The sequence below is a fragment of the Tachyglossus aculeatus genome, chromosome 18, assembly GCF_015852505.1.
Source record: "Tachyglossus aculeatus isolate mTacAcu1 chromosome 18, mTacAcu1.pri, whole genome shotgun sequence".
NCBI lineage: Eukaryota > Metazoa > Chordata > Mammalia > Monotremata > Tachyglossidae > Tachyglossus > Tachyglossus aculeatus.
Window position 1 is genome coordinate 7,163,137 of NC_052083.1, and position 15,566 is coordinate 7,178,702.

Genomic DNA, 15,566 nt, shown 5'->3' on the forward strand with positions numbered 1-15,566 from the left:
CAAGGTCACCCCACCTTTGCATGTGCCCTCATCACAGTCCTCTGCTCTTTTTCACCAGTAAATCACAGCATTTATTCAGCACCTACTAAGATTCAAGAACTGCACCCAGTTCAGCGTTAGACTCGAGATGATCAGATCAGACACAGTCCCGGCCCCACATGGGGTTTAAACCCACAGTTTTCAGGCAGGAAATTCTCACCAATTTCAGCAAAGATGAAGAATATAAAAGGAAACTGAAACAAATCTCTATATTTTTCCACTTGCAACCTCATAAACCAAATGCGAACTCTCCGCAAATCAGGAGTCATGCACCGTCCAGGAATTTCTTCCCCTTGGTGTCTCTCCTGTTTGCGATCCCATAATCCTATCAGGGATTGTGTTCTAGCAATTTGATTCTCTCTCCGGGAAAAAATTTGGAATTAAATTTTGTTCATTCCTCTAAGACTTCGGGCCATGCCCTTTAATAAATCATATCCTCCTGCTTCCACGCTGGAAATAGCAGAGATCTACATAGTTTAATGTGCTGAGAGCACTGTAATAATAATAGCTGATTTTCAGTTTGCACTGGGGCTCTTTCCCCCAGATCTTACGGCGTTCTACAAATGTCAAATCTCCCTCATTCGGAAGAAAATAACCTCTGGACATGGCCACCTCTTCAAGATGGCTTCTATCTCTGAGAACTTATAATTAATGGCTCCCCTTTCCTCGCTCGAAAACCCCCAGCCCCACTTCCCACCACAATCTAGATTTCACCCCTCTTACCTCTACTTTGTACTGGGTATCCCACCAGCTTGTGTGATACTCAGAGGAGACTGTCCTTGCTTGAATTTTCCCATAACCTTCTTCAGGTTCAATCCAATTGTCTCTTCTGGGCTATAATCCTCCTTAACCTCTCTGCTACCTTTAATCCTGTTGCCTCCTCTCTCTCTCTCTCTCTCTTCCTCCAAACCCTTCCTTGTATTGGGTCCAAGGTTGCAGCCAGGGGGAGTGAGGGTAGACACACACAAACAGAAGCAGCCCGGCCCCTCTTTGTTTCCATCCCCTGGCCTTCATCAAAGTTGGAATCGGTAGAGCTGGTTGCCTGATATGTGATCTTTTTTCCACTCCTGCTCTAGAAGATTGATTAGATCTACCTACCCAGAAACGTAGCCAGGGTCCAGGGTGGCAAAGCAGGAGCACAAAGATGTGCCAAATAAGGCAGAATGGGGCACGTATGTGGTGTATGTTTGTTTGTAAATGTGTATAAGTGTATGCATGTTTGTGTTTAAATTGTACGCAAATATGTGTTTAATGTGCATGCGTGAGGGGGATTCAGACACCTACACAACCTCCAGAGGCCCCTTGACCTAGGGGAGGGGTGATGATAATTGTGGTATTTGTTATGCGCTTATTATGTGCCAGGCACTGTACTAAGCGCTGGGGTGGATACAAGTAAATTGGGTCAGACACAGTCGCTGTCCCATGTGGGGCTCACAATCTCAAACCCCACTTTACATATAAGGTAACTGAGGCCCAGTGAAGTGACTTGCCCAAGGTCACACAGCAGACAAGCGGTGGAGCTGGGATTAGGACCCATGACCTTCCAACTCCCAGGCCCAGGCTCTATCCACTGTGCCACCTTGTTCCCCCTCCTCCCCCCTCCATCCCCCCAACCTTACCTCCTTCCCTTCCCCACAGCACCTGTATATATGTTTGTACATATTTATTACTCTATTTATTTTACTTGTACATATCTATTCTATTTATTTTATTTTGTTAATATGTTTTGTTTTGTTCTCTGTCTCCCACTTCTAGACTGTGAGCCCGCTGTTGGGTAGGGACCGTCTCTAGATGTTGCCAACGTGGACTTCCCAAGCGCTTAGTAAAGTGCTCTGCACACAGTGAGCGCTCAATAAATGCGATTGATTGTTTGATTCTCCTACACACCTCAATGCCGGATGAGCAAGCCAGTGTGGACCCACTCTCTGGGGCACCGCTTCCAGAACTCAATGGGGACTGGCATCCGTGTTCAGAACAGAGAGCGAGGGTGATATCTCCAGCGAAATCCCGGGCAGAATGTTGGCCAAAACAGCCCCCCGGGAGAGCTCGTTGTGGACAGGAAATTCATTCATTCATTCATTCAGTCGTATTTATTGAGCACTTACTGTGTGCAGAGCACTGTACTAAGCGCTTGGGAAGTCCAAGTTGGCAACATATAGAGACGGTCCCTACCCAACAGTGGGCTCACAGTCTAGAAGGGGGAATGTGACTGTTGTTATATTGTACTCTCCCAAAGTGCTTAGTACAGTGCCTTGCACACAGTAAGCGCTCAATTAATACCATTGAATAAATGAATGAAAATAGGGCTTGTCTTCAAACCTGCTGCCAGCGGTGGCGGGAAACTTCCAAGCAGCAGGTGAAAGCCTGGGGCGGGACGCCTGGCTGGGTGGGCTCTTGGGATTTTGGCCCTAACCCTGGGAGCTCTGTCTAGTTGTTCTGTTGCATGTGTGTGTGTTGATACGGGGCTGTCCCCCTCTAGGATCATGAGCCCTCGAGGGCAGGGATCTTGCCTTTTTTGGAACACCTGCTGCTTGCGGAGAACTGTACGGAAGCCCTTTGGAGACCCTGCTCTTGCCCTCAGGGAGCTTCGAAGCAGACATAAAGAACAAAACTATAAGTGGTAAGAACAAGAGCAGGGAAAATGAAATAAAGGTTCCCCATCTTGTCTGCCAGGTGACCCTGGGCAAGTCACTCAACTTTTCTGTGCCTCAGTTACCCCACCTGTAAAATGGGAATAGAATAGCTGTCCTCCGCCTCATCCCCTTACACTGTGAGCCCCCAGTGGGACAGGGACTGTGTCTCATCTGGTTATTTTGTATCTACCTCAGTGTTGGGTACAGTGTTTTACACATAGTAAGTATTTAATAAATATCACAGTTATTATTAGAGGAATAAATAAGGGAATAAGTAACATTCATTCATTCATTCAATCGTATTTATTAAGCACTTACTTGCAGAGCACTGTACTGTTATATTGTACTCTCCCAAATGCTTAGTACAGTGCCTTGCACACAGTAAGCACTCAATTAATACCATTGAATGAATGAATGAAAATAGGGCTTGGGAAGAACAAGTTGGCAACATATAGACTGTGAGCCCACTGTTGCGTAGGGACCATCTCTATATGTTGCCAACTTGTACTTCCCAAGCGCTTAGTACAGTGCTCTGCACACAGTAAGCGCTCAATACAATTGAATGAATGAATATAGAGACGGTCCCTACCCAACAATGGGCTCACAGTCTAGAACTTATGCTGGACAATGCGTATACACACCACATTGAGCACACAGTAAACACCCAACCAATATCATTGATTGACTGAGGCCTAAAATCCCATTTCAGCTTTCTTCAGAGGAATGGAAGAAGAAAGAACTCTTCATCTGGTCTGAAGCTAATTCTCTTTAGTCTGTTTGTGATGCTGAATTCGCCTCTGACTGCTGGCTCATCAGACTGGTTCCCGATTTTTTCAGAGAAGGCATTGGGGAGGATCAAAGGCAAAACTCCTAACTTGAAGGTCGATTATGTGGGATTAGGCGGGGCCGAGTTATTATGAATCATTATTATGTGTGATTGTGGGTGTATGAGAAAGATAGATGTTCATGGTTGTGGGTCCCCTTTTCCCCTCACAACTGAACTGAACTCTGCTTCTAAACCAAGGACACTCAGGCTTAATTATGGGTCAGAAAAGGTCAGCCCCAAACACTCCATTACAAAAACACCCAAACCTTGAGAGAATATTTCTGAGCATTGGAGGCCACCAAGGGTGACGACCCTGAGTTTCCATTCCCACTGTGCCAACCCCAGCTGCTGATTGAGACTGTGAGCCCCACATGGGACAGGTTTGTTTTGCTGTCTCCCCCTTCTAGACTGTGAGCCCGTTGTTGGGTAGGGACCGTCTCTATGTGTTGCCAACTTGTACTGCCCAAGCGCTTAGTACAGTGCTCTGCACACAGTAAGTGTTCAATAAATACGACTGAATGAATGTGTCCAACCCAATTTGCTTGGATCCACCCCAGCGCTTGATACAGTGCCTGCTACATAGTAGCACCTGTATATATGACTGATTACTCTATTTATTTTACTTGTTCATATTTACTATTCTATTTTGTTAATGATGTGCATTAAGCTTTAATTCTATTTGTTCTGATGACTTGCCACCTGACCACATGTTTTGTTTGGTTGTCTGTCTCCCCCTTCTAGACTGTGAGCCCATTGTTGGGTAGAGACCGTCTCTATATGTTGCCAACTTGTACTTCCCAAGCACTTAGTACAGTGCTCTACACACAGTAAGTGCTCAATAAATACGACTGAATGAATGAATAGTAAGCATTTAACAATTACCACAATTATTATTATCAACCTCAGACACTGTAACAAAACAGAATTAACTTCAGGAAGTTATTCAACTTTCACTCAATTCATTTCTCCGTGCGTTCACAGTGACCCTAGCATCCTGCCCAGGCCTCCTTCGGCATAGGACAATAAAGGAAAAAAGAACCAGGAGATGAGGGCTTGGGTCTGAAACATTTGGCTACGTAGGAATCGGGGAAAGCCTGCTCTCTGCAGCCTGGCCCCTTCAAAACTGACAGTTGCTGTTCTCCCCAAGCACAGGACCCTACAAAAATCACATCTCCTCCAGGAAGCCTTCCTTGACTCACCTTTCATCTTCCCACCCTATTTTCCCTTCCTCCTGTATCACTGACGACCTTGAGTCACTTCCTCCTAAGCACTTTGACGTTCACCTCACCCCACAGCACTTATGTGCATATGTTTATTCTGGTTCACTTCCTCTTCCAGTAATTGATTTTAATGTTTGTCTCCTGGCTTAGGCAGTCCGGTCATCGAGGGCAGGGATGGTGTCTATGAAATCTACTGTTTGTACCTTTCCAAATGTTTAGTACAGAGTTCTGAGAAGCAGCATGACCTACTGGAAAAAGGCTGGACCTGGGAGCCAAAGGACCTGGATTCTACTCCCGGCTCCACTGCTTGTCTGCTGCGTGACCCTGGGCAAGTCACTTAACTTCTCTGTGCCTCAGCTGCCTCATCTGTAAAATGGGGATTCAACACCTGCTGTCTTTCCTACTTAGACTGTGAGCCCCATGTGGGACCTGATTATCTTGCATCTACCGCAGGGCTTAGTGCAGCACTTGGCAAACAGCAAACACTTAACAAAAACCACAGTGATTTATTTTTTATTTATTTATAATGGCATTTATTAAGCACTTATTATGTGCAAAGCACTGTTCTAAGCACTGGGAAGGTTACAAGGTGATCAGGTTGTCCCAAGGAGGGCTCACAGTCTTAATCCCCATTTTACAGACGAGGTCATTGAGGCACAGAGAAGTTAAGTGACTTGCCCAAAGTCACACAGCTGACAATTGGCGGAGCTGGGATTATTAGTAGTTGTCACAGGTGCGCAATTAATACCATGGACTGACTGAAGACTCTCTCCCCAAAGCAGGCCCTGTCCCCTGCCTATACAATTCTGCCCAACACAACCAGGGGAAACTCATCCAGGCCCAGTTTCCTGGGCAATCAATTAATCAGTGTATTTACTGAGCATTTATTGAGTACAGAGCACTATGCTAAGTGCTTGGGAGAGTAAAATGCAACAGAATTGAAAGACACGGTCCCTGCCCACAAGGAACTTACAGTCTAGAGGGGAAATTAGCCTGATACATGCTAATGGAACCTCCAAACCCAGTGCCCAGGGTTAACCAACACCCGCTTCATCCAGCCAGAGAGAAAGGACGAGAAGGTGAGGAGTTACCCTGGGAATGACTGTCTGCCTTGTTAGAGTGGAAGCTTCCTGTGGTCAGGGATAGCAGGTCTTGCCATGGTCATACTCTCCCAAGCACTTAGTCCTGTATCTAGCACTCAGAGGGCATGCAATCAATAATAATAATAATTATGGTATTTAAGAGTTTACTATGTGCCAAGCCCTGTTCTAAGCACTGGGGTAGATACAAAGTAATCAGGTAGTCCCACGTGGGGCTCATAGTCTTAAGCCCCATTTTTACAGATGAGGTAACTGAGGCCCAGAGAAGTTAAGTGGCTTGCCCAAGGTCACACAGCAGACAAGTGGCGGAGCCGGGATTAGAACCCACGACCTCTGAGTTCCAAGCCCATGTTCTTGCCACTAGGCCACGTTGCTTCTCAGTGCCACTGATTGAAAATTGTGGCACTTGCTATGGGCTTACTATGTGCCCAGCTGGTGTTGGGATAGATACAATTAGATCAGACATAGTCCCTGTACATGGGGGCCACAGTCTAAGAAGAAGGGAGAATAGGTATTTTATCCCCATTTTATCGATGACGAAACGGAGGCCTAGAATAATTTTAAGTGACTTGCCTGAGGTCACAGAGCAGGCAAATTGGAGAGACAGGGTTAGTCAGGCAATCATATTTAATGAGCACTTACTGTGTGCAGAACTTTATACTAAGAGCTTGGGAAAGTTAAATAAAGCAATAAGAAGATACATTCTCTGCCCACAACGAGCTTGCAGTCTAGAGGGGGAGACAGCCATTAATATAAAGTACAGATATTTATATATATAATCTATGCATTAATATAAATTGCATAAGGTCTCCTGACTCCCAAACCCAAGCTCCTTCCAGTAGCTATGCTGCTTCTCAAGATTAGGGCTGTTTCACTGACGGAGGACAGCTTTTTAAATGACCTGTGTTGCTTAAACGAAAGAAAAGGGATATTAGAGCAGCAATGTGCTTCCTCTTACTGATTTTACTGTCCTTGTTTTGTTGGGGTGGAGGGGGGAAAGGTGTGTATGTGTGCGTCTCCAGTTTCACCTTCCACAGTGAGATTATGAGCCCCAAGGGACCATGTCTAAATTCTTATCCCTGCATTGAACCCCAGCACCAACTGAGTGTTCCCCATACAGTTGACACTTAACGGCAATAAACAGAGCATTATTTGACAGTGACTAGCCCCAGGAAGTGTCATGTCCTAATTCACACCCTGAGGTGAAGCAATGACCGCCAAACACACCTTTTCCTGTTTTAATATTTGCTAATGAGGAGAATCTCAGTGAGATGTACCTCCTTAGGCCAGATGAGACAGATGGGCTTGAATGTTTATTACTTTGCAAACAACTGTTTTGGCCTCTTTCCATTCCCCAGCAGCGAGGGGCCAACGTTTTCATAAAGGGTCTTTCCATTTTGGATTATATAATTTAACAAAATGATGAGCCCGGAACCTTTGCTCTGTGAGTGGACTGAACCCATAACCTTCCAGAAAGCCTACATATCCAAGCCGAAAACTTACTCGCCTGAACAACTGAGACCTAGCAGAGATCATACTGGTAGGGAAAAGAGAATGTCTAATTAGACAGATTGTGGTGCTGCTTTTAATGGGCTGGAGATAAAACTGATTCCTTGGAGTCTTGCACTCTGAAATACAAGCACTGGGACTTCTTTGTTTTACTCAACAGCTTTCTGCTGTGTAAATATGTATGAAGTCAATTTTCAGTCATTCCCATCCACTGGCTCAACATGTGCCCGAAGTGATTTGACTTATGTAGTAGACACCAATCTCTCCCACTGCGGTGGATTTGAGCTGCTTCTTTTTTTTTTTTAAATGGTCCTTGTTATGAGCTTACTATGTGTCAAGCACTGTTCTAAGCAATCGATCAGATTAGATGCAGTCCTGGTCCCACCTGGAGTTCACAATCTAAAAGGACAAGGGACAACAGGTTTTGAGTCCGCATTTTACACTGGAGGAAACCGAGGCACGGAGAATTTAAGTGACTTGCCCCAAATCACACAACAGGTACATATTAGAGCCAGGATTAGAACCCAGATCCTCTGACTTCACAGACCATGCCAAGGGCCTTTGGAGGGGAAGAGATCCTGTAGAGCACTTAACACGTACAAAAATGGATTTTCACATTCCAATGTCGACGCTATTCCGTCAGAATAACTGAGGCTTAAGATTAATAATAATTGTGGCTTTTGTTAAGTGCTTACTAGCTGCAGCAGACAGGTGGTGGAGCCGGAATTAGAACCCAAGTCCTCGGACGCCCGGGCCCGTACTCTATTCACTAGGCCCCACTGCTTCTCTTGATGACTTGATTCTTACGGGAGGCCACGACTCACCACGAGCCACTAGTCTGTCAGTGCCTTGAGGACAGATATGGTGTCTACTTTGACTTTCGCTCTCTCCCAAGTGCTTAGTGCAGTGTTCTGCACAAAGTAAATAGCCTGTGAGCTCCTTGAGGCAAAGATCGTGCCTATTAAACTCTTTTGCACTCACCCAAACGTTTAGCCCAGTGTGCTGCCCCCAGTAGGCCTGCTACTCTCTTACTACAACCTAGCCCACAAACTTCACTCCTCTAATGCTTTCTCACTTTACTTCCATCTCATCTATCTAGACACCGACCTCTCACCCACATCCTGCCTCCTCAAATCCAACAATTACTCTTCCCACTTCAAAGGCTTATTGAAGACTATTGAAGACCTCCTCCAGGAGGTCTTCCCTGACTAAGCCCCCCTTTCCTCTTCTCCCACTCCCTTCTTACTCCCTTTATTCACCCCCCCTGCCCAGTCCCACAGCATTCATTCATTCAATTGTATTTATTGAGCTCTTACTGTGTGCAGAGCACTGTACTAAGTGCTTAGGAGAGTTCATTACACATATATGTAATTTATTTGCATAAATATCTGTCTCCCCCTCTAGACCGTAAGCTCACTGTGGGCAGGGAATGTGTTAGTTTATTGTTATATTGTACTCTCTCAAGCACTCAGTGCTTAGAACAGTGCTCAGCGCTTAGAACAGTGCTTTGCACATAGTAAGCGCTTAACAAATGTCATTATTATTATTACTTAGTACAGTGCTCTGCACACAGTAAGTGCTCAATAAATATGATTGAATGAAAGAGAGATAAAGCCCTTACCTACACAAAGGGAGGAAAGATTCTAATATGGTTCAAAAGCTTTTAGGAGGGGCTTGTCACTCCTCGAAGAGTGGCTGATAATAATAACGGCATAATCAGTATTCTGGGGCACAGGAACACTCCCTGCAGGGCACTGGAGAGTCCCGAAACTAGACGTGGGGTCACCTGATCAGTGCCCTGTGACCATAGCAAGGCTGAGAATAAACAACTGAGCGGTTTTACGCTCTTCCTGGGTACGAACAAGCTGAGCCAGAGCCACTCAGCCCCCCTCCCCACCCCGCCGGCCCCCTCAATCTGGAGACTTTTCGTCTGGAATCAGTCAATGATCCACCGTACTGGACGCTAACAGTGTGCTGAGTACTGTAGTAAGTGATTGGGAGAGGACAAGAGAGGTAGAAGACACAATCTCTGACCTCGAGGGGCTTACGCTAAGGGGAGAGGCAGAAAGATGCACAATTAGGTAGCAGTGTGGCTCAGTGGAAAGAGCCCGGGCTTTGGAGTCGGAGGTCATGGATTCAAATCCCGGCCCCACCAACTGTCATCTGTGTGACTTTGGGCAAGTCACTTAACTTCTCTGTGCCTCAGTTACCTCATCTGTAAAATGGGGATTGAGACTGTGAGCTCCCCAAGGGACAACCTGATCACCCTGTAACCTCCCCAGCGCTTAGAACAGTGCTTTGCACATAGTAAGTGCTTAATAAATGCCAACATTATTATTATTATTATTATTGTTATTATTATGTAGAGCTGGAAGGAGACAGAGGGAGGGGGGAAGAGAGAGAGAGAGAGAGAGAGGAGGGGGAAAGAGAGAGCGAGCAAGAGCATGCAGGCTGGCTATACAGCAAGAGATTGGAAAGATAAGTGAATAAATACAGGCACAAATCCACAGTAGGGCAGCTGAGTCGATATGTACTTAAGTGCTATGGTGGCTGGGAGCACAGAAGTGAAGAGGTAGATGGTTGCAGTGGCCCTCCTATTTAGACTATGAGCCCATGTGGGACAGGGACTGTGTGCAATCTAATTCACAAACACTGTGCATAGAACAGTGTTTGCCACAAAGTAAGCACTTAACCAATACCATAAAAAACGAAGGGAGAGTTTCCTCTACCCTGACCCACTGGTCCAGAGGGCAGAGACCAGTGTTCCCAGGATTTGTGGCGGGCCCCTCCTTGGGCACACAGACACCTCCCTCCCAACTCTTGTACATCTCCCATCTGGTGTGGGGAAGTGGAGAGCTGAGAGTCCCCACCCTTCCAGCTCCAGGAAATGTTGGGACCTGGACTGTCATTGCAGGGTGTGGGGTTATGATGCCCTTCATCTGTCACAATTTAAAACACTGAACCACCCCCTTCCCTTCCCTCCCACTACAGTAGCCAAATCAGGAACCCCTTGGATTGCTCTCCCCATCTCCCGGGCATTCAGAATCCCACCCCCACCACTACCAACTAGAAAGTACGAGCCTCTGGCTTTGGCTTGGAGGCTTCTGGAGGATGTGGTTAGACGGGAGTGTCCGTGGTCAGCCAGCTCCAGATCACACGGACCCTTCCCAACCAATGGGCCTTCAGCAGCCTCAGGCCAAATTGTAGACAACCGACTGACAAGGAAGCCCCAAAGAAGGACACAAGCGGGGTCAGCTGCCCGGATTCCCAAGGGTGGTGGGTGGTTTTAAGGAACGCCCGGCTCACGGGGTCCAACTCTAACTTCAGATTCCTGTAATGGCAAAAGAAAGTAGGGAAGGGCTAGGTCCCCAGGGACTGGACCACCGCTTCTGAGTTCTAATCCTGCTTCTGCCAATTACCTGCTTTGAGACCTTGGGTGGGTGACAACTTCTCCATGCCAGAGTTTCCTCATATGCAAACTGGACATTCAGTGCCTGTTCTATCTCTTAATTAGACAATGAGCCCCAGGGCGGGACTGGATCTCATCAGACTGAACTGAATCTACTATAGCTTGGCAAGAAGTACTACTATTCTACCTTGATTTGGATGGCATCAGCACCCCCTAAAAGAACAGGGTCCGCTGAACATCCCCCCAAACCCAGACCTGTCATGTTCCCACCACCCTTAACCCTGCCCCCCTCAGCCACCATTTCCCACCACTCCCAAATCACCACCCCACTAAGCACCTCTGCCCCAACAGCTATCTCTCACTTATGTGAATTGCTAGTGGCTCGCTGTGGGCAGGGAATGTGTCAGTTTATTGTTGTATTGTACTCTCCCAAGTACTTAGTACAGTGCTCTGCACACAGTGTAAATACGATTGAATGAATGAACCAAATAGCTGAGAGTTTCTCTGGACATTGTGAAACTCCAGAGGGCAGACCAAAAAGAACTAATGGTACTCTGAATTTGTGTAATTCTTTTATCTTCCAAAGCACTTCCACCAGGCTTATCTCATTTTCTCCTTACACCATCCCTGCGAGATAGGAGCGGCCAGTATTATCGTTCCCATTTTACCAAAGAGGAAACTGAGGCCAGGGAAGCCAAGCAATTTGCAGGAGGCCACCCAGCAGGCCAGTGGCAGAGCTGGGAAGGAACACGCTACCTCAGTTTACACTGAGGAGGTAGGATTGGCTCCTTAAAAACAATAAGAAGCAGCAAGGCCTAGTGGAAAGAGTACAGGCCTGGGAATCAGAGGACCTGAGTTCTAATCCCAGCCAGGCCTCTTGTCTGTGTGTGACTTTAGGCAAGTCGCTCAACCTCTCTGCCACCTCAGTTACCTCATCTATAAAATGGGGATTGAGACTGTGAGCCCCATGTGGGACAGGGACTGTGTCCAGCCTGATTTGCTTGTATCCATCCCAGCATTTAATACAGTGCCTGGCACACAGTAAGCGCTTAAATACCACAATTATTATTATTAGGGCCCAACCCCAGCCCAAGTGTGCACCAGCTGAATGAGATCCAGGTTCTAGGGGTCCTAGGGGTACACCTCCCAATTACATCCCTGGCCTAGCCCCAGCCCCGACCCAAAAGTGTGAGGGGATTGGTCCCCAAACCCAAAGAACCCCGCCAAGAGGCAGGGTACTGGACCATTCATGCATTCAATCATATTTATTGAGTGCTTACTGTGTGCAGAGCACTGTACTAAGCACTTAGGAAGTACAAGTTGGCAACCAGATGACCTCCATTGTAAAGAATCCCAGGTGACCCATCAGGGAGGAAGAGGAGGCTGGCCCCGCACACATGGGGAGGGGTGGGGGCAAGGAGCCAAAAAGTGTTGGGGTCTCCACTGAGTTTGGAGGGGTTCTTCACCTCAATCTATGGTATTTATGAGCACTTACTGTGTGCAGAGCCCTGTAATAAGCCCTTGAGAGAGTACAGTATGACAGAGGTGGTAGACACCTTCCCTTCCCACGAGCAAGCATAGGTGTTTATTGAGCATTGGTGCACAATTCCCTGCCCACAAGCAATCAATCATAGATACTGAGCACTTACCGTGTACACAGCACTGTATTAAGCACTTGGGAGAATATTGCATAACACAGTTGACAGACACATTCTCTGCTCACAAGCAATCATAGGTAATTATTGAGCACTAGTGCAGAGCACTGTATTAAGCGCTTGGGAGAGTACAGTATAACACAGTTGGTAGACACATTCCGTGCCCGCAGGCAAACCATCATGGATATTTGAGCACTAATAGTGCAGAACATTGCACTAGGCGCTTGGGAGAGTACGGTACAACAGAGTTGGTAGACACATTCCTTAACCACAAGCACTCCATCACTGATATGTGAGCACTTACCGTGTGCAGAGCACTGTACTAACTGCTTGGAAGAGTACAGTAAAAGAGCTGGGCTCTGGAAAGGAGAAATTCACAGGAGCAGCACCCGCTCCGGGGATTGGGGTTTCACTTTGACCCAGCATATGGTGGGGCAGAGCCACAGCCTGACAGGGGTGGAGATGGATGGATGGATGGATGGATGGGTGGGTGGGTGAGTGGGTGGATGGATGGGTGGGTGGGTGAGTGGGTGGATGGATGGATGGGTGGGTGGGTGAGTGGGTGGATGGATTTATGGGTGGGTGGGTGGGTGGATGGATTTATGGGTGGGTGGGTGGGTGGATGGATGGATGAGTGGATGGATGGATGGATGGGTGGATGGATGGATTGGTGGGTGGGTGGGTGGGTGGATGGATGGATGGATGAGTGGATGGATGGATTGGTGGGTGGATGGATGGGTGGGTGGGTGTGGGATCCATAGGTTTCTGAACCAAGTGGAGGGCGGAGATCCATGTCTCCAAAGCCCGGCTGGCGGTTCCATACCTGGGTCCACCTCCCCAGAGCGCGGGGCAGGGAAAGGCAAGGAGGAAAGGAAAGTTTTTTGTCGTCTCAGGGCCGGGCCTGGCCAGGGCCACCAGCACTGCCACAGCGTCTAATGGGGCTGCGGGGTCGGGCGGCCCCTCCCCATCCCCTCCCGCATATGGGGCCCCCGAAGACCCCTGGTGCAGAGATGTCCCTCTCCCCGGGGCCACCCGGGCCGGAGACTTCTGCTACACCGGGCCTGCTCCCCCTACCCAGCCCCCCTGCCGAAGACCCCCACCCTCCAGTCTTGCTCCCCCTCCCCTAGCCCCTCTGTCTGGAGACCCTTCCCCAAATCCTGCTCCCCCTCCCCTTGTCCCTCTGTCCGGAGGACCCCCGCGAGAGTCTCGCTTCCCCTCTCCTAGCCCCCCGTCCGGAGGCCCCCCCAAGTCCTGCCCCCCTCCCCCGCCCCCCTTCCCGGAGGACCACACCAAGTCTTGAGACGCCCCCCATCAACAGTCCTTCTCCCCCTCCCCTCGCTCGCCCCCCTGTTGAGAGGACCACCCCCAGTCCTTCTCCCCCTCCCTTAGCCCCCCTGTGCGAAGGACCCCAAGTCCTTCTCCCCTTCCCCTTGTTCCTCTGTCCGAAGGACCCTCCCACCAGTCCTCCTCCCCCTCTTCTAGCCCCCCTGTCCGAAGGACCTCCTACCATTCCTGCTCCCCCCTCCCCTAGCCCCCAATTCCTTCTCCTCCTCCCCTTGTCCCTCTGTCCGGCGGACCCCCTACCCCCAATTCTTCTCTTCCTCCCCTACCCCCCTTCCCGAGGACCCTCCCCCAGTCCTACTCCCCCTCTCCTAGCTCCCTGTCCGAAGGACCGTCCCCTAAGTCCTGCTCCCCCTCCCCTTGTCCCTCTGTCCGAAGGACTCCCCCCAACCCCCAGTCTTGCTCCTTCTCCCCTAGCCCCTCTGTCCGAAGACCCTCCCCCAAGTCCTGCTCCCCCTTCCCTCTGTCCGAAAGACTCCCCCCCCCCCCCACCGGCCCCTCTGTCTGGAGACCCTCCCCCAAATCCTTCTCCCCCTCCCCTTGTCCCTCAGTCCGAAGGACTCCCTCCAATCCCTAGTTCTGCTCCCCCTCCCCTAGCCCCTCTGTCCGGAGACCCTCCCCCAAGTCCTGCTCCCCCTCCCTTGTCCCTCTGTCTGGAGGACCCCCCCAACCCCCAGTCTTGCTCCCCCTCCCCTAGCCCCTCTGTCCGAAGACCCTCCCCCAAGTCCTGTTCCCCCTTCCCTTGTCCCTCTGTCCTAAGGACTCCCCCCAACCCCCAGATTTGCTCCCCCTCCCCTAGCCCCTCTGTCCGGAGACCCTCCCCCAAGTCCTGCTCCTCCTCCCTTGTCCCTCTGTCTGGAGGACCCCCTGAACCCCCAGTCTTGCTCCCTCTCCCCTTGCCTCTCTGTCCGGAGACCCTCCCCCAAGTCCTGCTCCCCGTCCCTTGTCCCTCTGTCCTAAGAACTCCCTCCAACCCCCAGATTTGCTCCCCCTGCCCTAGCCCCTATGTCCGGAGACCCTCCCCCAAGTCCTTCTCCCCCTTCCCTTGTCCCTCTGTCCGAAGGCCGGACCCCAGCCCCCCAATAAGTGCTTAGAGCCGGGGCTGCCCTGTCACGGTGCTTTCCCCCTCTCTTCGAAACTCCCCGGACACACACACACACACACACACACACACACACACACACACACACACACACGGACAACGCGGAGACCTCCCCCCCGACACCCCATCCACCGCCCCCCGGGGTCACTCACCCTAGCCGCGGGAGGGGGCAGCTGCGGGAAGTGGGGGGTCGGGATCAGCTCCCCCTTCTTCTTCCTCCTCCTGCTCCTCCTCCTCTGGCCTTTGTCTTTGCAAAGTGTGTAAACTGTCAGTCTGGAGGACTGTGTGGGCCGGGAACGAAGACCTTCCCCCCGAGTAACGGGGCGGGCTGGAGGGCGGAGGGGGGGTGGGAGGGGCTTGTGTGTAACAGGCCCAGAGACCTCCCCTTCCTCCTCCTCCTGCTCCTCCTCCCGGCTGACACTCCCCACCCCCGGCCTGCCCCGCTGGCTCTCGGCCCACCCCAAACCGGCTTGCTGGCTCTGCTTGCTTTCTTGATTCCTTCCTAATTTGCTTTCCCCCTTCCTTGCTTGCTTCCGTCCTTCTTTGCTTACTTGCCCCCTTCCTTGCTTTCTTCCTTCCTTGTTTGTCTCCTCCCTCGCTTGCTTCCTTCCTTTCTTGTTTGCTTGCTTTCTACCTAATTTCCTTGCTTGCTTCCTTCCTTCCTTGTTTGTCCCCTTCCTTGCTTGATTCCTTCCTTTCTTGTTGGCTTGCTTTCTTCCTAATTTCCTTGCT

At 49.7% G+C, this 15,566-nt stretch overlaps 1 protein-coding gene across 2 annotated transcripts in view; it reads right to left on the reverse strand.

Moving 5' to 3' along the window:
* The window catches only part of ST3GAL1 (ST3 beta-galactoside alpha-2,3-sialyltransferase 1), a 34,914-nt gene extending 19,782 nt beyond the window's left edge, over nucleotides 1-15,132 (reverse strand). Inside the window, exon 1 of one of the 2 annotated variants that reach the window (XM_038760532.1) lies at nucleotides 14,987-15,132. The gene's annotated coding sequence lies outside the window, so the exon portion shown is untranslated. Of the gene's footprint in view, nucleotides 1-12,695; nucleotides 12,715-14,986 lie in introns of those variants that run through there. The other variant, XM_038760533.1, reaches the window with a different exon arrangement.
* Nucleotides 15,133-15,566: the final 434 nt, after the last annotated feature.